The 11003-nt window shown below is 39.7% G+C and overlaps 1 non-coding gene across 1 annotated transcript; it reads right to left on the bottom strand.

Moving 5' to 3' along the window:
• Positions 1-485: 485 nt before the first annotated feature.
• On the bottom strand, positions 486-593 carry LOC112752914 (small nucleolar RNA R71). The gene has a single exon (XR_003177322.1). It is a non-coding gene; the product is annotated as a small nucleolar RNA R71 (small nucleolar RNA).
• Positions 594-11003: the final 10410 nt, after the last annotated feature.

The following is an 11003-nucleotide window of genomic DNA, read 5'->3' as shown; positions in this document are numbered from 1 at the left end:
GGACTCTGAAGAGGAAGCTAAGGGAAGCTAAAGCACAACTCTCTGGAGAAAATCTGACAGAAATTTTTGAAAAAGAAGTAGACATGGCCGAAAATAATAACAATGGTGGAGATGCAAGGAAGATGCTTGGTGACTTTACTGCACCAAATTCCAACTTACATGGAAGAAGTATCTCAATCCCTGCCATTGGAGCAAACAATTTTGAGCTAAAGTCTCAATTAGTTTCTCTAATGCAACAGAATTGCAAGTTTCATGGACTTCCATCAGAAGATCCTTTTCAGTTCTTAACTGAATTCTTGCAAATCTGTGATACTGTTAAGACCAATGGGGTTGATCCCGAGGTCTACAGGCTTATGCTTTTTCTATTTGCTGTAAGAGACAGAGCTAGAATATGGTTGGACTCTCAACCTAGAGATAGCCTGAACTCTTGGGATAAGCTGGTCATGGCTTTCTTAGCCAAGTTCTTTCCTCCTCAAAAGCTTAGGAGGCTTATAGTGAATGTTCAAACCTTCAAACAAAAAGAAGGTGAATCCCTCTATGAAGCTTGGGAGAGATACAAACAACTGACCAAAAAGTGTCCTTCTAATATGCTTTCAGAACGGACCATCTTGGATATATTCTATGATGGTCTGTCTGAATTATCTAAGATGTCATTGGACCATTCTACAGGTGGATCCATTCACCTAAAGAAAACACCTGCAGAAGCTCAGGAACTCATTGACATGGTTGCAAATAACCAGTTTATGTACACTTCTGAAAGGAATCCTGTGAGTAATGGGACGCCTCAGAGGAAGGGAGTTCTTGAAATTGATACTCTGAATGCCATATTAGCTCAGAATAAAATATTAACTTAGCATATGATTTCTCAGAGTCTGAATGGATTGCAAGCTGCATCCAACAGTACTAAAGAAGCATCTTCTGAAGAAGAAGCTTATGATCCTGAGAACCCTGCAGTAGCAGAGGTGAATTACATGGGTGAAGCCTATGGAAACACCTATAATCCCTCATGGAGAAATCATCCAAATTTCTCATGGAAGGATCAACAAAAGCCTCAACAAGGCTTTAATAATCGTGAAAGAAACAGGTTTAGCAATAGCAAGCCTTTTCCATCATCCTCTCAGTAACAGACAGAGAATTCTGAGCAGAATCCATCTAGCTTAGCAAATATAGTCTCTGATCTATCTAAGGCCACTCTAAGTTTTATGAATGAAACAAAGTCCTCCATTAGAAATTTGGAGGCACAAGTGGGTCAGCTGAGTAAAAGAGTCACTGAAACTCCTCCCAGTACTCTCCCAAGCAATACAGAAAAAATCCCAAGAGAGAGTGCAAGGCCATAACTTTACTTGGTGTGGCCAAACCCAGAGAGGAGGAGGAGGACGTGAATCCTAGTGAGGAAGACCTCCTGGGACGTTCACTGACCGATAAGGAGTTTCCCTTTGAGGAACCAAAGGAATCTGAGGCTCATCTAGAGACCATAGAGATTTCATTGAACCTCCTTTTACCATTCATGAGCTCTGATGACTATTCATTTTCTGAAGAAGATGAAGACAATGTTCAAGGGCAAGTTGCCCAGTATTTAGAAGCAATCATAAAGCTGAATGCCAAGCTATTTGGTAATGAGACTTGGGAGGACGAGTGATGAGCGGATAATTTATACGCTTTTTGGCATTGTTTTTAGTATGTTTTTAGTAGAATCTAGTTACTTTTAGGGACGTTTTCATTAGTTTTTATGTTAAATTCACATTTCTGGAATTTACTATGAGTTTGTGTGTTTTTCTGTGATTTCAGGTATTTTCTGACTGAAATTGAGGGACTTGAGCAAAAATCAGATTCAGAGGTTGAAGAAGGACTGCTGATGCTGTTGGATTCTGACCTCCCTGCACTCAAAATAGATTTTCTGAAGCTACAGAACTCAAAATGGCGAGCTTCCAATTGCGTTGGAAAGTAGACATCCAGGGCTTTCCAGAAATATATAATAGTTCATACTTTGCCCAAGTTTAGACGACGAAAACTGGCGTTCAACGCCAGCTCTCTGCCTAATTCTGGCGTCTAGCGCCAGAAACAAGTTGCAAAGTGGAGTTCAACGCCCAAACTGGCACGAAAGCTGGCGTTCAACTCCAAGAATGACCTCTCCACATGTAGAATTCAAGCTCAGCCCAAGCACACACCAAGTGGGCCCCAGAAGTGGATTTATGCATCAATTACTTACTTCTGTAAACCCTAGTAGCTAGTTTATTATAAATAGGACCTTTTACTATTGTATTAGACATCTTTGGATCATCTTTGGATGCCTAGTTCTTAGATCAGAGGGGCTGGCCATTCGGCCATGCCTGGACCTTTTACTTATGTATTTTTAACGGTAGAGTTTCTACACTCCATAGATTAAGGTGTGGAGCTCTGCTATTCCTCAAAGATTAATGCAAAGTACTACTGTTTTCTATTCAATTCATCTTATTTCGCTTCCAAGATATTCATTCGCACTTCAACCTGAATGTGATGAACGTGACTGATGACAAGTCATCTTAGCCTAGTTTCACTAGCCTTTTTTCTTTTGTTTTCAATTGAATTATGCACTTTCTTGAGCCATAAGCAAGCCAATTGGGTGGATTTTCATGCTTCCTTTGATTTAATCAACCATAGATGAATTAATGCAATTTCATGAGGTTTTATGCTATAATTGTCACATATTATGAAAGAATGAATATCTCATGATTTTGAGCATAGCTTTGATGTGTTTGGTTTATTAATGATAGGTGAAGAAAGCTTGGAGAAAGGTTGAAGCAAGAAGGAATGGCTAGGAGGAAGTGAGGACAAAAAGTTTGAGCAAAAGTTTGCCTCAAACTTTAGCTCAAACTTTTGGAATAAGTGAAAACGAACCAGGGAGTAAAAAGCTTGACCAAAAGTTTGCCTCAAACTTTTGTGCAAACTTTTGGGCAAAAAGCTTGAGCAAAAGTTTGCCTCAAACTTTTTGGCAAACTTTTGGCATCACAAATCAACACCCTGGAGAGCAAAAGTTTGCGCCAACGTTTGCCTCAAACTTTTTGGCAAACGTTGGCGCCATGAACAACACACCCTGGAGAGCAAAAGCTTGCGCCAACGTTTGCCTCAAACTTTTTGGCAAACGTTAGCGCCATGAGTGTGCAAGGGGGAGCCAACGTTTGAGCAAAAGTTTGACCCCAAACTTTGGCTCAAACGTTGGTAGCAGCAAGGATGGGGTGGCTGATATGAAAAGTTTGAGTAAAAGTTTGCCTCAAACTTTTACTCAAACTTTTACTCAAGCTTACATGATTCCAAACCCGGTTCACTTCGGTTCTTCTCCAAACTCCAAGAGCAATCAACCAGGGCCTCTATACCCAATTCCATCAAGAGCAAAGGCCCAATTGAAGGCTTGAAGACCATTTGAAGAAAGTGTATAAATAGCTTAGGATTTAAGTTCTTCGGGAGCTTTCCTTTTAGTTTTCATAGAGAGTTTTCGGAGAGCTTTTGGTGTGGAGTGAATTTTAATTTCTAAGTCTCGGGGAAGGAGAATTGAATTCCCTTCCTCTTAGTTTTCTTGCTTTCAATTTCAATTACAATTGTCTTGGATCTTGGGTTGGAGAATTGAAGGAATTCTGTTTCAATCTCATCCTGAGACCTCTCTGTTTCTTTGCTGCACAATTGAATTTAAATTTCTGTTAATTGCTTCTTCATCTACTTTCTCTGCAATTTACATTTCCTTTACAATTGTTCTTGTTGGATCTAGGAAGGCATTGAGATCTAGACTTGGTTATCTAGTCTCTTGGGTCCTGAGATCTGAATTATCATTTTACATTCTCTGTTTACTGCTTTCAAGCTCATTTACATTTCTGTTTCAAGATCCGATTCAATCCAATTCATCTTCCACTCTTATGTTTGTTGCAATTTTACTTTTCCTTGTTTAATTTCTGTAAATCCAATTCCCAATTCCCTTTACAATTCAAGCCATTTACATTTCTTGCACTTTAAGATTCTGCAATTTACATTTCTTGCGTTCTAAGTTTCTGCCATTTAATTTCTTGTTCTTTAAGATTCAGCACTTTAAATTTCAGTTCTCTTTAATTTCATGCAATTTACCCATTCCCTTTACTTTCTATGCAATTTAAATTCTGCAAATCACAAATCTCTCAACCAAATCTTGATTCGCTTGACTAAATCAACCACTAAACTAAAATTGCTCAATCCTTCAATCCCTATGGGATCGACCTCACTCCCGTGAGTTATTATTACTTGATGCGACCCGGTGCACTTGCCGGTGAGTTTTGTGTCGGATCGTTTTCCGCATATCAGTGACAATCATCATCATTCCCTATGAACACGTGCCTGACAACCACTTCCGTTCTACATTAGATTGAATGAGTATCTCTTAGATCTCTTAATCAGAATCTTCGTGGTGTAAGCTAGAATAATGGCGGCATTCAAGAGAATCCGGAAAGTCTAAACCTTGTCTGTGGTATTCCGAGTAGGATTCAATGATTGAATGACTGTGACGAGCTTCAAACTCGCGATTGCTGGGCGTAGTGACAGACGCAAAAGGATAGTAAATCCTATTCCAGCATGATCGAGAACCGACAGATGAATAGCCGTGCCGTGACAGGGTGCGTTGACCATATTCACTGAGAGGATAGGATGTAACCATTGACAAGGGTGATGCCTCCAGACGATTAGCCGTGCCGTGACAGGGCATTTGGATCATTTTTCCGAGAGAAAACCGAAAGTAGCCATTGACAATGGTGATGCATTACATAAAGCCAGCCATGGAAAGGAGTAAGACTGATTGGATGAAGATAGCAGGAAAGCAGAGGTTCAGAGGAACGAAAGAATCTCTATTCGCTTATCTGAAATTCTCATCAATGATTTACATAAGTGTTTCTATCCTTATTTTCTATCTATTTATTATTTATATTCGAAAACCCCATTACTATTTTATATCCACCTGACTGAGATTTACAAGGTGACCATAGCTTGCTTCATACCAACAATCTCCGTGGGATTCGACCCTTACTCACGTAAGGTATTACTTGGACGAACCAGTGCACTTGCTGGTTAGTTGTGCGAAGTTGTGAACCATGGTATTGGCATCATGTTTTTGGCGCCATTACCAGGGAAAGAAAGAGCGATGAATTTTACATAATCAAAGTGTAATCACAATTTCTGCGCACCAACGAGCCTCCATTGCTCATTAATGAACTGAATATCTGGGTTCAGCACACTTTACCTCAAAAGAAACAGGATCCTGGTAAATTCCTAATTCCCTGTAACATAGGCACCATGACCTTTGAGAAGGCTCTATGTGACTTGGGGTCAGGCATAAACTTAATGCCACTCTCTGTAATAGAAAAACTAGGAATATTTGAGGTACAGGCTGCCAAATTCTCATTAGAGATGGCAGACAAATTCATAAAACAGGCTTATGGACTAGTAGAGGACGTGTTAGTAAAGGTTGAAGGCCTTTACATCCATGCTGATTTCATAATCCTAGACACTGGGAAGGATGAGGATGAATCCATCATCCTCGGAAGAACCTTCCTAGCCACAGCAAAAGCTATGATTGATGTGGACAGAGGAGAGTTGGTCCTTCAACTGAATGAGGAATACCTTGTATTTAAGACTCAAGGTTCTCCTTCTGTAACCATGGAGAGGAAGCATTAAAAACTTCTCTCACTACAGAGTCAACCAAAGCCCCATAGTCAAACTCTAAGTTTGGTGTTGGGAGTCCACAACCAAACTCTAAGTTTGGTGTTGAACCTCCACATTCAAACTCTAAGTTTGGTGTTGGGAGGTCCCAACAATGCTCTGAACATCTGTGAGGCTCCATGAGAGCTCACTGTCAAGTTATTAACTTTAAAGAAGAGCTTGTTGGGAGGCAACCCAATGTTATTTAATTATATTTATTCATTTTCCATTGCTATTCTTTGTTTTCTTTAGATTGATGATCATGTGAAGTTACAAAAACTACTGAAAAATCAAAAATAGAATGAAAAATAGCATTAAAAATAGCTCACCCTGGAGGAAGAGCTTACTGGCGTTTAAACGCCAGTAAGAAGCATCAAACTGGCATTTAACGCTAGAAAAGAAGCATTAAGCTGGCGTTAAACGCCAGAAACAAGCACCAGACTGGCGTTTAACGCCAGAACAGAGCATGGAATTGGCGTTAAACGCCAGAAATAAGCAGCAAGCTGGCGTTTAACGCCAGACATGCATTCTAAGGGAGTTTTGCACACCTAATTGGAGCAGGGATGCTAAGTCCTTGACCCCACAGGATCTGTGGACCCCACAGGATCCCCACCTACCCCACCTCTTCTTCTCTCCTCTTCACACCTTTTCATAACTCTCTTCCCCAAATACCATTCACCAATCACCTCCATACCTCTTCCCCAAATACCCTTAACCACTCACTTCCATCCACTCTTCCCCATAAACCTCACCTACCTCCAAAATTCAAATTATTTTCCCTCCCAAACCCAACCCTAATGGCCGAAACCTACCCTTCCCCCACCCCTATATAAACCCCTCAACACTACTCCATTTTCACACATTACAACCACCACTTCTCTCCCTTGGCCGAATACACCTTCTCCTCCCATCTCCTCTATTTTCTTCTTCTTCTACTACTTTCTTTCTTCTTTTGCTCGAGGACAAGCAAACCTTTTAAGTTTGGTATGTTAAAAGTATTGATTTTTGTTTTTTCATAACCATTAATGGCACCTAAGGCCAGAGAAACCTCAAGAAAGAGGAAAGGGAAGGCAGTTGCTTCTACCTCTGAGTCATGAGAGATCGAGAGATTCATCTCAAAGGTCCATCAAGACCACTTCTATAAAGTTATGGCCAAGAAAAGGTGATCCCTGAGGTTCCTTTTAAACTCAAAAAGAGCAAATACCATAAATTCCCTGAGATACCTCAAGGGATGCACTCTCCTCCACAAAACTATTGGGAGCAAATCAACACTTTCCTAGGAGAATTAAGTTCCAACATGGGACAATTAAGGATGGAGCACCAAGAGAACTCAATCATCCTCTATGAGATTAGAGAAGATCAAAGAGCTATGAGAGAGGAGCAACAAAGACAAGGAAGAGACATAGAGGAGCTCAAGAGCACCATTGGTTCTTCAAGAAGAGAAAGACGCCACCCTCACTAAGGTAGACCCGTTCCTTAATCTCCTTGTTCTTATTTTCCTGTTTTTCGGTTTTTGAGCCTTATGTTTTATTTATGTTTGTGTCTTTACTATATGATCATTAGTGTTTAAGTGTCCATGTCATAAAGCTATGAATGTCCTATGAATCCATCACCTCTCTTAAATGAAAAATGCTTTAATTACAAAAGAACAAGAAGTACATGAATTTTGAATTCATCCTTGAAATTAGTTTAATTATTTTGATGTGGTGACAATACTTTTTATTATCTGAATGAATGCTTGAACAGTGCATATGTCTTTTGATATTGTTGTTTATGAATGTTAAATATGTTGGCTCTTGAAAGAATGATGAAAAGGAGAAATGTTATTGATAACCTGAAAAATCATAAAATTGATTCTTGAAGCAAGAAAAAGCAGTGAATACAAAAGCTTGCGGAAAAAAAAAGAAAAAAAAGAGAAAGAGAAAGAAAAAGCAAGCAGAAAAAGCCAAAAGCTCTTTAAACCAAAAGGCAAGAGCAAAAATCCAATAGCCCTTAAAACCAAAAGGCAAGGGTAAAAAGGATCCAAGGCTTTGAGCATTAATGGATAGGAGGGCCTAAAGGAATAAAATCCTGGCCTAAGCGGCTAAACCAAGTTGTCCCTAACCATGTGCTTGTGGAGTGAAGGTGTCAAGTAAAAACTTGAGACTGAGCGGTTAAAGTCGAGGTCTAAAGCAAAAAGAAGAGTGTGCTTAAGAACCCTGGACACCTCTAATTGGGGACTCTAGCAAAGCTGAGTCACAATCTGAAAAGGTTCACCCAGTTATGTGTCTGTGGCATTTATGTATCCGGTGGTAATACTGGAAAACAAAGTGCTTAGGGCCACAGCCAAGCCTCATAAAGTAGCTGTGTTTAAGAATCAACATACTAAACTAGGAAAATCAATAATACTATCTGAATTCTGGGTTTCTATAGATGCCAATCATTCTGAACTTCAAAGGATAAAGTGAGATGCCAAAATTGTTCAGAGGCAAAAGGCTACTAGTCCCGCTCATCTGATTGGAGCTAAGTTTCATTGATACTTAGAATTTATAGTATATTCTCTTCTTTTTATCCTATTTGATTTTCAATTGCTTGGGGACAAGCAACAATTTAAGTTTGGTGTTGTGATGAGCGGATAATTTATACGCTTTTTGGCATTGTTTTTACATAGTTTTTAGTATGATTTAGTTAGTTTTTAATATATTTTTATTAGTTTTCAAATAAAAATCACATTTCTAGACTTTACTATGAGTTTGTGTGTTTTTCTATGATTTCAGGTAATTTCTGGCTGAAATTGAGAGACTTGAGAGCAAAAATCTGATTCAGAGGCTGAAGAAGGACTGCAGATGCTGTTGGATTCTTACCTCCCAGCACTCAAAGTGGATTTTTTGGAGCTACAGGAGTCCAAATGGCGTTCTCTCAATTGCGTTGGAAGGTAGACATCCAGGGCTTTCCAGCAATATATAATAGTCCATCCTTTGCCCGAGTTTAGACGATGCAAACTGGCGTTCAACACCAGCTTTCTGCCCTATTATGGCGTTAAACGCCAGAAACAAGTTGCAAAGCAGAGTTAAACGCCAGAAACAGGTTACAAACTGGCATTTAACTCCAAGGAAGACCTCTACAGGTGAAAGCTTCAATGCTCAGCCCAAGCACACACCAAGTAGGCCCGAAAGTGGATTTCTGTGTCATTTACTTATTTCTGTAACCCTAGTAACTAGTTTAGTATAAATAGAACTTTTTACTATTGTGTTAGGAATCTTTTTGATCATCTTTTGTTTTATCTTTTGATCATGTTTTAACCCTCTTTGGGAGGCTGGCCATTCGGCCATGCCTGGACCATTATCACTTATGTATTTTCAACGGTAGAGTTTCTACACACCATAGATTAAGGTGTGGAGCTCTGCTGTTCTTCATGAATTAATGCAAAGTACTATTGTTTTTCTATTCAACTCAAGCTTATTTCTTCTCTAAGATATTCATTCGCATACAAGAACATGATGAATGTGATGATTATGTGACGCTCATCATCATTCTCATTTATGAACACGTGCCTGACAACCACTTCCGTTCTACATGCAAACAAGCTTGAATGTGTATCTCTCCTGATCGTGAGATTAGAGTCTTCGTGGTATAGGCTAGAATTATTGGCGGCTATTCTTGAGATCTGGAAAGTCTAAACCTTGTCTGTGGTATTCCGAGTAGGATCTGGGAAGGGATGGCTGTGACGAGCTTCAAACTCGCGAGTGCTGGGCGTAGTGACAGACGCAAAAGGATTACTGAATCCTATTCCAGTATCATCGAGAACCGACAGATGATTAGCCGTGCGGTGACAGCGCATTTGGACCATTTTCACTGAGAGGATGGGAAGTAGCCATTGACAACGGTGATGCCCAACATACAGCTTACCATGGAAAGGAGTATGAAGGATTGGATGAAGACAGTAGGAAAGCAGAGATTCAGAAGGAACTAAGCACCTCCATACGCTTATCTAAAATTCTCACCAATGATTTACATAAGTATCTCTATCTTTATTGTACGTTTTATTTATCTTTTAATTATAAAAAATCTATAACCATTTGAATCCGCCTGACTGAGATTTACAAGGTGACTATAGCATGCTTCAAGCCGACAATCTCCGTGGGATCGACCCTTACTCACGTAAGGTTTATTACTTGGACGACCCAGTGCACTTGCTGGTTAGTTGTGCAAAGTTGTGACAAAGAACTAAAATTATGAACGTGCGCATGAATTTTTTGGCGCCGTTACCAAGGAATGAACGATCACGATTTCGTGCACCATTAACCTACAAATCCTTTATTGCTTGCTAATTGCCTTAGCAACAAATTTATGTTAGTGGGAACAAGAACAATTAACAATCCAAGAATTGACACTAAATGTTGGGCATTGCAAGTCCAGGAACCCAATTGCTCACTTTTTCCAAGCCAGGAGATAGAAAACTAGCCCAAAATCATAATTGACATTTTGTCAAACACTTGGTGGGCAAAAACACTAAACATGAAAAAAATGAGAAAATGCTTGAAACTAAAAGCAACCAATGATCTCAATCAACAATAACAACTAACAACTCAAGAAATCATGTAAAAATCATCAATCATCAAATTCATTAACAAGAAATTGGAATTGCAAAAGAGAAGTAAAATTGAACTATAACTTGAAATATAAGAAAGAGTAAGAACAGTGTAACTATAAAGAGTAGTAACAAAGAGATACTTACAATAGAAGCTAGAAAAACACAAGATCAAAAATGGAAATGGAACTTGAATGTAAAAACCCTAGTATAAACCCTAATAGGGATGATGAAAAACTTAAACAAAAACTATACTAAAACTTCCTACTACTACTCCTAAGCTACCCTAATGTTATGCTATCGTATGGTCTTCATTTCCCCTTCATTATGAGCTAAATGGCTTCAGAAATGGGCCTCCAATCCACCAAAATCGCGAGTCACAGGCAATTTTAATGAAGGCATGTGCAGCCACCTGTGCGTACGCACAGACGTGTGTGGACGCACACTCTGCCAAAATCTCTTCCCGTGCGTACGCACAAGAGGCTGTGCGCACACACACTAGGCGATGCTTGAATGGATGTGCGATGCGCACGATGCGGCTCACGCACACGCGTGGCTCTGTTCTGATGGCTATGCGTACGCACGTAGGTCTGTGTGTACGCACACTTCGCTGAGCTCTTCTCCTTTGATTTTCCATGCTTCCTCCACTATGCATGCTCCTCTTCCATTCTCTCCAAGCCATTCCTACCTTACACATCTAAAATCACTCACAAACAACATAGAGGCATCGAATGGAAGGTAA

Source organism: Arachis hypogaea, chromosome 15 (genome assembly GCF_003086295.3).
Source record: "Arachis hypogaea cultivar Tifrunner chromosome 15, arahy.Tifrunner.gnm2.J5K5, whole genome shotgun sequence".
Taxonomy (NCBI): domain Eukaryota; kingdom Viridiplantae; phylum Streptophyta; class Magnoliopsida; order Fabales; family Fabaceae; genus Arachis; species Arachis hypogaea.
The sequence above is the reverse complement of the archived record's forward strand: the minus strand, read 5'-3'. Positions and strand labels throughout refer to the sequence as shown.